Source organism: Cupressus sempervirens, chromosome 11 (assembly GCF_028749045.1).
Source record: "Cupressus sempervirens isolate cs-2001-9-10 chromosome 11, ASM2874904v1, whole genome shotgun sequence".
In the NCBI taxonomy this organism is placed as follows: domain Eukaryota; kingdom Viridiplantae; phylum Streptophyta; class Pinopsida; order Cupressales; family Cupressaceae; genus Cupressus; species Cupressus sempervirens.
The window spans coordinates 30,465,808-30,478,259 of NC_143128.1; positions in this window are offsets into that span (position 1 = coordinate 30,465,808).

Here is a 12,452-nt window from a genome sequence, read left to right on the forward strand (position 1 = left end):
TGCATGAATTCCACCTTGAATCCAATGTTGACTAGCTATGCCACACTTAGCAGATTATGTTTTAGTCCTTCAACCCAATAGGCATTATCACATACAAGTTCCTTGGTTAATGAGATTTGGCCTTTCCCTTTTATGCAACAAGGTTCATTGTTTCCAATCCTTATGCTACCACCATCATAGTCTTCAAAGTGTTCAAAATTTGTTTTTTCACTAGTCATATGATGTGAACATCCACTATCTATGATCCATATATCATTTTTGCTCACATGAGAGAACAGTGCCATCTTATCTTCTTCATCATCTAATTCATCTTTTATAGCAATGTAAACTATTTCATCTTCACTGTTATCAAAATCTTTAGCCATAAAACATGTCTTCTTACCTTTGTCCTTGAATGATTTGTGATTTTTGAAATCCTTTTTCCCATTGTACTTGTGACTTTTCTTCTCATCCTTGCTTTCTTTGTTTGGGAACCTAGCAACAATATGACTGATTTCTTCACATAAAAAATAGATTAGGGGAACTTTACCTTTGTATTTTCCTATACCTCTAGAATATTTTCTTACTAGTAGAGCTTCAACAACTTCAAGATCACTATTAGAAATTTCCTCTGATTCTTGTTCACTTTCTAACTAAGTGTCCTTTATTTTCTTGCCTTTTTCTTTAAGTGAAAGCTTGGCCTCAAATATAGATTCAATATTCTTGGAAGCTGGAACATAATTGTCAAAGTTATCTAGCTTAAAGCCTTTCAATCTTCCTACTAAGGTATCCAAAGTTATCTTATGATTCGTCTCACACCTCCTTTCTTGAATAGCAGAATTGCATAAATAGGAAGCAATGTTCTGAGAACTTTACTTACAATAGTTTCTTCTTTCATGTCTCCTCTAGAAGCTTTGATTACACTGACACTTGCTTTGATCCTTTCAACATATTTGGCAATGTTTTCATCTTCTCTCATTCTCATCTAATCAAATTATCCTCTAAGGCTTTCTACTTTGGTTCTCCTGACATTGTCATCACCACCATATATGTCTTTTAGCTTGTTCCACATTTCAAAGGAGATTTTGCAATCCTTGATATCATCAAATTCTTCATAGTTAAGAGCAGATGCAATATCTATCATCATGGTGTTATGGTTTTCCTCTTAGCAATGTCACCAATAGATAATGTACCAGTAGGAGTTATGTATTCTTCATCAAGGTATTTCAATCTTGAATCACCAATAGAGGCTAAATAAAGTCTCATGAGTCCCTACCATGCTGAAAAGTTATCTCTGTTATGTTTGATACAATTGGTTAATTGAGTGTTGTCTTTGATGTTACACAAATGTCATATCAGTCATCAGACAGAGTCTACCGAGCTCAAAAGGTAAGCATAGTCATTTACAGAGTCTACCGAGCATTGTTGTATATTACACTGTAGAGATAGCTTCTACCGAGCTAACTTGGTTAAACGAAGGAAGTTCAGAACTTACCGAGCTCACTCGGTGATCGAAGGAAACTATGACAGAGTGTTTACCGAGCTGGGAAGGTAAGTAAAGAAAAGTTAGTGTTTACCGAGCTGGGAAGGTAACCGAAGAAAATTTAGTGTTTACCGAGCTAGGAAGGTAACCGAAGAAAAGTTAGTGTTTACCGATCTGGGAAGGTAAACAAAGGAAAGTCAGTGTTTACCAAGTTCACTCGATGTCCAAAGGGAATTTGGCAAAGACAGTTTCTACCGAGCTCACTCAGTCATCTATACTTACCGAGTTCTCCAAGCGATTGAAGGGATGTCACAGAGTTCGTTGTATTAATCGAGCTCAGTCAGTTAACACAGGAATTATTTTCTGAACAAGTATTAACCAAGTAGTTTCGGCCAGTAAAGGGATTTGTTAGTTTGTAATTTCAATTATTTCTAGCCGACTATTGTATTTGTTTGATTATTGGTCAGTGATTAGAGTCGACTAAGATAATCTATAAGGTATATATGAAAGATCAAGTTGTGTATTCATGAGATGTAAGAATTTGGATGCGTAAGAGTATGAATATTGAACATATGAGAAAATGTTGAAAAAGTGATGGACGATCAGATGCGTTGAAGGAGCTGCAAAGTTGTATATGATCAGTAAGGATCCAGTCAAGCATAACAGAGATCTACAATCAGCAAAGATAAGTTGCACATTATATCAGGTCACTTCATTGTTGCTTTCTAACCATTGTAATAGTGAACTCAAAATCTCTTAACAGAGTGGGTTTAACAGCCCTATTGTAAATCCTCTAACAAGGTGACAATTTAGTTGAATTGTTCTAAAGACCTCTAGCAAGGCCACTCCTAACAAGGTGATTAAATCCTCTAACAGGGTCACACCTAACAGTGTGTTTTGTAACCTTTAACAGGGTTGGCTCCTAACAAGGCTCACTTCAGAAGAGTGAAAAATAGTAACTAGTTACATTGGTGGTTTTTCCCATATTGGGTTTCCACGTTAAATCTGGTGTCTTCAATGTTCATGATTGCTGAATTGTTTTGGTTACCAATTCTTAATAATTATTAGTATTTGTTGCATTATCAAGTTTTAGTAATCTGTAACCAAGATCAATATTTTAGACATCTAAGGGACTGTGAAATATTTTTGTGGTAATTGATTCACCCCCTCCCCCTCTCAGTTACTCCATTCTCATTTCCAACAATTGGTATCAGAGCTTTTGGTACTTGCAGGAGAAGATTTCAAGGATCTAAACAAAAGATCAGGATGTCTTACAAAGAGAAATTCCAAAACTTAATAGAGATAACTTCTCAGCATGGCAAGGACTGATGAAACTTCACCTGGCTACTGTTGGTGATACTGGACTGAAATACCTTGAAGAAGAATATGAAGAACCTTCTGGCACACTGTCAGTCAATGATATTGCTAAAAAGAAAACTCACAACAACATGATGATAGACATAGCATCTGCTCTCAGCTATGAAGAATTTTATGACATTAAGGACTGCAAAACCGCCTTTGACATGTGGAATAAGCTAAAAGAAATCTATGGAGGGGATGACAATGTGAGAAGAGAAAAAGCAGAAAGTCTAAGAGGACAATTTGATCAAATGAGGATGAGAGAGGATGAAAACATTGCAAAGTATGTTGAAAGAGTTAAAGCATGTGTAAGTTCAATCAGGGCAGCTGGTGGTGACATCAAAGGAGAAATAGTTGTAAGCAAAGTTCTCAGAACCTTGCTTCCCATTTATGCAATCAGAGTGTCTACAATTCAGGAAAGAAGATGTGAAGCAAATCATCAGATAAATCTTGAGGCCATAGTTGGGAGATTAACTGCATTTGAACTAGATAACTTTGACAACTATGTTCCAGCTTCCAAGAACATGGAATCAACATTTGACGCCAAACTTTCACTCAAGGAGAAAAGAAAAAAGAAACTTCAGTCAGAAAGTGAAGATGAATCAGATCTAAGCTCAGACAGTGATCTTGAAGTAATTGAAGCTCTTCTAGCAAGAAAATACTCCAGAGGCAGAGGAAAATATAAAGGTAAAGTTCCTCTAATATGTTTTTCATGTGAAGAAATTGGTCATATTGCAGCTAGGTGCCTGAACAAGCAAAACAATGATGAAAAGAAGGATCATAAATGGAATGGCAAGAAAGATTTCAAATCATTCAAGAACAAAGGTAAGAAATCATGTTTCATGGCTGAAAATTCTGAAGATTCTGATAATAGTGAGGATGAAATTGTTTATATTGCTGTTAAAGATGATTCTAACAATGATGAGGAAGATAAAATTGCTCTTATCTCTCATATAAGTAAGAATGATACATGGATTATAGAAAGTGGTTGCTCACATCATATGACTGGTGATAAAACTAAGTTTGATCAGTTTGAAGATTATGATGGTGGCAGTGTAAGGTTTGGTAATAAAGAACCTCGTTTCATAAAAGGAAGAGGAAGAATCTGTCTAACCAAAGAACTTGTTTGTAATAATGCCTATTCGGTTGAAGGTCTCAAAAATAATTTGCTAAGTGTGGCACAGTTACTCAATACTGGATTCAAGGTGGAATTCATGCATGGAAAGGCAAGACTGTTGAATGAGCAAGGAAAGCTGATAGGATCTGGCACCTAAACTAAAGGTAACTTATTCTATCTAGAACTTGGTGAATGCTCATGTTTTATTGCTCAAATTGAAGAGAGTTGGTTATGGCATAAAAGGTTGTGTCATGTCAATTTTGATAATTTGATAAAAATAAGCAAATTCAAGAAAGTAAGAGGCATTCCTAACATTAAGAAACCTGAGGTTGGTCTATGCAAAAACTGTCAGATTGGTAAAATGGGAAGGACTAGTTTTAAAGGTAAAAACTATCAATCTGAAGATATATTAGAAATTGTGCATACTGATTTATGTGGACCTATTGGAATAGAAAGCTATACTGGAGAGAAATTTTTCATTCTCTTTGTTGATGATTACTCAAGAATGATGACTGTCATGTATCTAAGAAATAAATCAGAAGCATTTGAGAAATTCAAATGGTATTTGACAAGAGTAGAAAAAGAAACAGAGAAAAGACTGAAATGTTTAAGGTCAGACAGAGGTGGTGAATTCATTTCACATGAATTCAATAACTTCTACATTGAAAGAGGTATTAAAAGACAGGTTTCAACACCAGGAACTTCAGAACAAAATGGAATAGCTGAAAAAAGAAACAGATCCATTATGGATTGTGCAAGAACCCTGATGATAGAAAAGAACATTGCTATCAAATACTGGAAGAAAGCCATCAACACTGCAGTTCATACATTAAACCGAGTACAGCTGAAAAAGGACTCATTCAAGACTCCCTATGAATTATGGTATGGCCACAAACCCAATGTAAGTTATCTTAAAGTATTTGGAAGCAAATGTTATATTTTGAAAAAATCTAGAAAAGGAAAATTTGATGTAAAAGGTGATGAAGGAATATTTTTGGGATATTCTTGCAAAAGCAAAGCATATAGATGTTTAAATCTATCCACTCAAAAGGTCATAGAAAGTGCACATGTGAAAATTGATGAGTTTGCAGACAAATCAGAAGAAGAAAGCAAAAAGGTACCTGAAGACTACAAGAGATTTGTTTACATTGAACCAGATACTATACCAAGTATACCGTTCACTCAAGAATCCACAACTCCTGAGTCTTCAGTAACCAAGTTGCAAATAGTTCAAACCAAGCCTCAGCAACTTTCAGACACTATCGAGCAAGTGTCTACCAAGTTTGAATCAACAGAGCCAATATCTACCAAGCCAGAACAACAAGAATCTGAAGTACAGAAGGATAACAATGAAATTCATTCAAGAGGCAAGGAACCTGTATTAAGGATGCACTGGAAAATGATAGTTGGATTGAGGCAATGAATGAGGAAATAGAACAGATAGAGAAAAACAAGACATGGACTCTTGTACCCAGACCTAAAGACAAGAATATAATTGGAACCAAGTGGGTATTCAGAAACAAGTTGACTGAAGATGGTAAGGTATCCAGAAAAAAAGCTAGATTGGTATTCAAAGGATACTCACAAGAAGAAGGTATAGATTGTGGAGAAACTTTTGCTCCTATTGCAAGATTGGAAGGAGTCAGAACCTTACTTGCATATGCTTCTCACAAAGGATTCAAAGTTTATCAGATGGATGTCAAGTCAGCATTCCTCAATGGAATACTGGATGAAGAAGTTTACATTGAACAACCTAAAGGTTTTGTTGATCCAGATAAAAGGAACATGGTCTGCAAATTACACAAGGCACTGTATGGTCTGAAACAAGCTCCTAGAGCATGGTATGAAAGATTGCATAATTATCTTATTTAGATTGGTTTTCAAAGAGCTAATGATAATAGTAGCTTGTATATAAAGGAAGGTCTAGATAATAAGATTGTCTTGGCAAAAATATTTGTAGATGATACTATTTTCACAGGGCATGATGATCTTTGCAAAGAATTTTCAGAACAAATGAACAAGGAGTTTGAAATGTCTATGTTTGGTGAGATAAAATTCTTTGTTGGTCTTCAAATTCAACAAAATAAGAATGGCATCTTCATCACTCAGTCAAAATACATCAAGGAGATATTGAAAAAGTTTGGTATGGAGGACTGTAAACCTGTTGGAACTCCTATGTGTACTGGATTGAAACTTACAAAAGATGATGAATCCAAAGAGGTAGATCAAACATTATATAGATCTATGATTGGAAAATTTTAGTATGTAGTTCGTACCAGGCCAGATATTGCTCTCACAGTTGGAATTGTTGCAATATTTTCAGCAAAACCAAGAGAAACTCACTTGATGGCAATCAAGAGAATAATGAGATATTTGAAAGGAACTGAAGATTATGGGCTATGGTACAAATTTGGAGGTAATTTGGATTTGAAAGTTTTTATTGATGCTGATTGGGTAGGGAACCTTGATGACAGAAAAAGCACAAGTGGAGGAGCATTCTTTCTTGGAAAAAGATTGGTTTCTTGGACAAGCAAAAAGTAGAATTGTACATCCCAATCTACAGCAGAGGTAGAGTATGTTGCTGCAACAGTAAATTGTTCCAACATTGTTTGGTTTAAACAGTTATTACAAGGAATGAAGATGGAAATCAAAGAACCAGTTGTTATGTTCTGTGACAATACTAGTGCAATCAACATATCCAAGAATCTAGTGATGCATTCCAAGACCAAGCACATAGCAATAAAATATCATTTTGTCAGAGAATTGGTGCAGGACAAGGAGATAAGACTAGAATATGTGCATACAAAGGAACAAATTTCTAACATATTCACAAAGCCATTACCTAAGGATACATTCTTGTATCTCAGAGGTAAGTTAGGGATCACTCCCCTATCTGAAGTTCACTAAAATAAAGTTTTAAGTGATGCATCAACCTATGACAAATTGAAAATCAATCAAGTTGATGCAGCAGAGTATTGAAGTCATTGCATATGAATTTGTACATGAGGTACACTGTACTCCAGTTGAGAAGTACTTTTGGCATACGAGAAGAGCTTTTACTGTGTTATATTGTCTTTGGCATGTGTTGTCAAAGAGGGAGAGTAAAACTGTAATACCTATTCTGAAATTTGTAAGCATTTGTAAAGGGAGAATAAAACTTTCATATCTTTTTGTTATACAATTCCTTCACAGAGGGAGATTACTAAAAGAGGAAGAAGTTTTTATCTAAGAGGGAGAAGTATTATGTTGACATATAGTGCTACACTAAGAGAAGGACTTGTTTTCAAATTTCATTCTGCTATGACATGTTGTGTTGCCATCAATGCCAAAGAGGGAGATTGTTGGATACAATTGGTTAATTAAGTGTTGTCTTTGATGTTACACAAAAGTCATATCAATCATCAAACAGAGTCTACCAAGCTCAGAAGGTAAGCATAGTTGTTTATAGAGTCTACCGAGCATTGCTTTATATTACACTGTAAAGATAGCTTCTACCGAGCTAACTTGGTTAAATGAAGGAAGTTCAGAACTTACCGAGCTCACTCGGTGATCGAAGGAAACTGTGACAGAGTGTTTACCGAGCTGGGAAGGTAAGAAAAGAAAAGTTAGTGTTTACCAAGCTAGGAAGGTAACCGAAGAAAAGTTAGTGTTTACCGAGCTAGGAAGGTAACCGAAGAAAAGTTAGTGTTTACCGATCTGGGAAGGTAAACAAAGGAAAGTCAGTGTTTATCGAGTTCACTTGGTGTCCAAAGGGAATTTGGCAAAGACAGTTTCTACCGAGCTCACTCAGTCATCTATACTTACCGAGTTCTCCCGACGATTGAAGGGATGTCACAGAGTTCGTTGTATTAACCGAGCTCAATCGGTTAACACAAGAATTATTTTTTGAACAAGTATTAACCAAGCAATTTCAGCCAGTAAAGGGATTTTTTAGTTTGTAATTTCAATTATTTCTAGCCGACTATTGTATTTGTTTGATTATTGGTCAGTGATTAGAGCCGACTAAGATAATCTGTAAGGTATATATGAAAGATCAAGTTGTGTATTCGTGAGATGTAAGAATTTGGATGCATAAGAGTGCGAATATTGAACATATGAGCAAATGTTGAAAAAGTGTGATGGAGGATCAGATGCATTGAAGGAGCTGCAAAGTTGTATGTGATCAGTAAGGATCCAGTCAAGCATAACAGAGATCTGCAATCAGCAAAGATAAGTTGCACATTATATCAGGTCACTTCATTGTTGCTTTCTAACCATTATAACAGTGAACTCAAAATCTCTTAACAGAGTGGGTTTAACAGCCCTATTGTAAATCCTCTAACAAGGTGACAGTTCAGTTGAATTGTTCTAAAGACCTCTAGCAAGGCCACTCCTAATAGGGTGATTAAATCCTCTAACAGGGTCACACCTAACAGTGTGTTTTGTAACCTTTAACAGGGTTGGCTCCTAACATGGCTCACTTCAGAAGAGTGAAAAACAGTAACTAGTTACATTGGTTGTTTTTCCCATATTGATTTTCCATGTTAAATCTGGTGTCTTCAGTGTTCATGATTGCTGAATTGTTTTGGTTACCAGTTCTTAATAATTATTAGTATTTACTGCATTATCAAGTTTCAGTAATCTGTAACCAAGATCAAGATTTTAGACATCTAAGGGACTGTGAAATGTTTTTGTGGTAACTAATTCACCCCCTCCCCCTCTCAGTTACTCCATTCTCATTTCCAACATGTTAAGCCTTGGAATTTCTCTCTTGCAAGACATCTTGATCTTTAGCTTAGGTCTTCGAAACCTTTCCTGCAAGCACGAAAAGCTCTGATACCAATTTTTGGAAATATAGATGGAGTAACTAAGAGGGGCAGTGAATTAGTTACCACAAAAATATTTCAGATCCCTTAGATGTTAACAATACTGATTATTGATCTAATTCGGTAAACATACAAAAAATGTTGTAACTCAATAAAAGTTGTGTGATCTACTTATTACCAATCTTAAACACTCACAATGATTAACTAGAAAGCATGAAAGAAATAACATGAACACATGAGACACCAGTATTTAATGTGGAAACCCAAATGGAAAAAACCACCAATGTAACTAGCTACTTATTTTCACTCTTCTAAAGTGAGCCCTATTAGAAGCCAACCTGGTTAAAGGTTACAAAACACACTGTTAGGTGTGACCTTGTTCAATTATTTTAATCACCCTATGAGGAGTGGCCTTGCAAGAGGTCTTTAGAACAATTCAATAGAACTATCACCTTGTTAGAGGATTTACAACTAGCTATTAAACTAACTAACTAACTATGTTAAGAGATTTTGGAATCATTGCTACAATGGTAAGAAAGTAACAATGAAATGACCTAAATGAGATGCAATTGAATTGCTAATTACAAATCTCTATTCAGCTTTATGCTAGATCCTTCCTAATCAAATATTACTTTGCTACTTCACAAGGATATTTGACCTTCCTTCAAGTTCACTCACAACTTTCTTTCTCAATCAATCAATACACTTGCATTCTCTTATATATATTAGAATCTCAACTTGACCTTATATTTATACCATCCAAATTATCAAGTTGGATCCTTTACAAATTACAATGACCAATAATCTTTATCACAGTCAGCTAGAATCAATACTTGAAATAATTAAACTTTATTTCTCAAATCAACAAAATCCTTCATTGGCCAACCCTGCTCGATAAATACTAATCCTAAAATGATTTTCTATGTTAACCAACAAAAGCTTGGTTAACACTACAAACTTAAAAAATCCTTTGGCAACTGAGTGAACTTGGTGAAAACTGACTCTAACCAACTTTTCTTTGTTAAACATGAGAACTCAATTAACACTACTTTCTGCCATAATTTCCTTTGACGCCCGAGTGAGATCGGTAGACACTGTCTTCACAGAGTAATCTCTAGGAATGGTCAGTAGACAAGGAACATTTCTTTCTTGACCAAGTGAACTCTACAAGGACTATCTACCAACAGATATAACATTTGTGTAACATCAAAGACAACACACAATTAGACAATTGTATCCAAAAAAATGAATATATCATCATTATTATTAGTATTCATGCTAACATTCTCACCCTTTGGCATTGATGGAAACATAGATGAAAAACATCTAAGTTCCAAGAATACCAAGTAGAACTTTGTTGTTGCTTCTATTCTCATCTCATGCATATTCTCCCCCATGCTTTAGGAAGTGTTTTTCATGAATATTCTCTCCCCCATTGACATCAATGTCTAAGGTGTCAATCTCAATACCAATTTTTAATAAGTTATCAACTAGATTGAGTGTCCAAAGAAATTTTTCAATATAAAATACCAAATACAAGAGTCCTCAATGACTTAGTACATACCAAATACTCCCCCATATAGGAAGCATCATCATTCAGTCTTGTCAAATAATAGTGCTTTGTGCCACTGGACGAATGCACTCTCTCCATGAACTATTCAAAAGCAAGAAGGGGCATAACCCTAAGCATATCTCTTAGGTATTCAAATGTATCTTTAGGTAAAGGCTTCATAAAGATATCTACAATTTGATCCTTAGTACTTACATACTCTAGTCTAATCTCCTTTTTTTCCTTTCTCTCTCAACACATGATACTTAATACATATATGCTTTGTCTTATAATGCAATATAGGATTCTTAGACATACTCATTGTACTTGTGTTATCATAGTAAATGATAAAAAGCTCTTTAATCTTACTCTACCTTAGCAATGCTCTGTGACATGCAATCTTTCTTCTTACTTAACCAAGAAACCAATCTTCCTCAAAGAAAGAATGCTTCACCACTAGTGCTCTTTCTATCATCCATACTACCTACCCAATCAACATTAGTATATGCACAAAGTGTGAAATCACTTGATCTGTCATACCAAATTCCATAATTAGATTTCCCTTTCATATATTTGAATATTCTCTTAACTTGTACAAAATGATATTGCTTTAGATCAGCTTGAAATCTAGCTATAATCCCAACTACATTTTCTATATTTGGTCTGGTGTGAGTTAGATACTGCAAACCTCCAATCATTGATCTATACTTCTTTTTCTCTATTGTAGGTGTCTCATCTTTGCTAGATAACTTACGACCAATTATCATAGGTGTTCCAATAGGTTTATAACTTTCCAAACCAAACCTTTTCAATAAAAATTTTAGATACTTATCTTGTGAAATGAATATACCATCATTATTCTGCACAATCTACAAGCCTAGGAAAAAATTCATTTCTCCTATCATGCTCTTTTCAAATTCATTCTTCATCTCCACAAGAAATTTATCACTAGCTTCATCATTACCTCCAAAAGTGATGTCATTAACAAATATTAGAATGATCAACAAGCCATAATTTAATTTCTTTTGGATACAAGTTACTGTATTTCATACCTTTATCAAATCCAAGCTTTGCCAAGTAAATGTCCAACCTTGCATACCAAATTCTTGGTGCTTGCTTCAAACCATAAAGAGATTTCTTCAATATGCATACCAAGTCTTTGCCTTTTGATAAAGGAAAACCTAGGATGCTCAATATAAACCTCTTTCTCCAATGCTCCATTTAGAAAGGCAAGTTTAACATCCATCTGATAAACCTTGAATTTCTTGTTTGCTACATAAGCTAGGAACATCCTTATAGCTTCCATTCTTTCTATAGGTGCATATTTTTCCTCATAATTAATACCTTCTTATTGTGAGTATCCTTTACAAACAATTTTGGCCTTGTTTCTCACAACTTCTCCTTTCTCATTCATCTTATTCTTGAAAACCCATTTTGTTCCTATCTCATTTTTGTCTTTTGGTCTAGGAACTAACTCTCGTATATCATTCTTTATTATCTGATCTAATTCTTCCTTCATTCCTTGAATCTAATGATTATCTTTGATAGATTCATTTGTGCATTTGGTTAAACTTGAGATATTAGGTATATCTCCTCATTTACTCTTTTCCTTGTAATAATGCCTTTATGTTTACTTCCAATTATTTGTTTAAGAGATTGATTCCTTGTTAGATTTGTCTTTGGGTTAGGAGTTGACATCTCAACTCTTATCTCTTCTCTAGGTTCAAAACTCTATTCTCCTCTATGCTCAAAAGTTAGCACATTATTCTACAAGTTATAGTTAATCTTAAACAAAACTTCAACATTTTGTCTAACAATTCCAAAGTTGTTATCTTCTTCATTTGAATTATAATCTAGCATCTTTTCTTTAGTTTCAAACTTATCATCAATCCTTACATTTATGCATTCAACTATTTTCTTAGTTCTATAGTTGAAACATCTATAAGCCTTACTTTTCAAAGAGTAGCCAAGAAACATATCTTCATTGCTTCTTAGATCAAACTTACCAATGTCATTGTCTCTCTTATTATAACATTTTCACCCAAATAGCCTAAATTATTTGATTGATGGTGAATATCCAAACCATAGTTCATAAGGTGTCTTATCCATATCTTTTTTTATTTGTACTCTATTCAAAGTATATACTATTGTATTAACTAC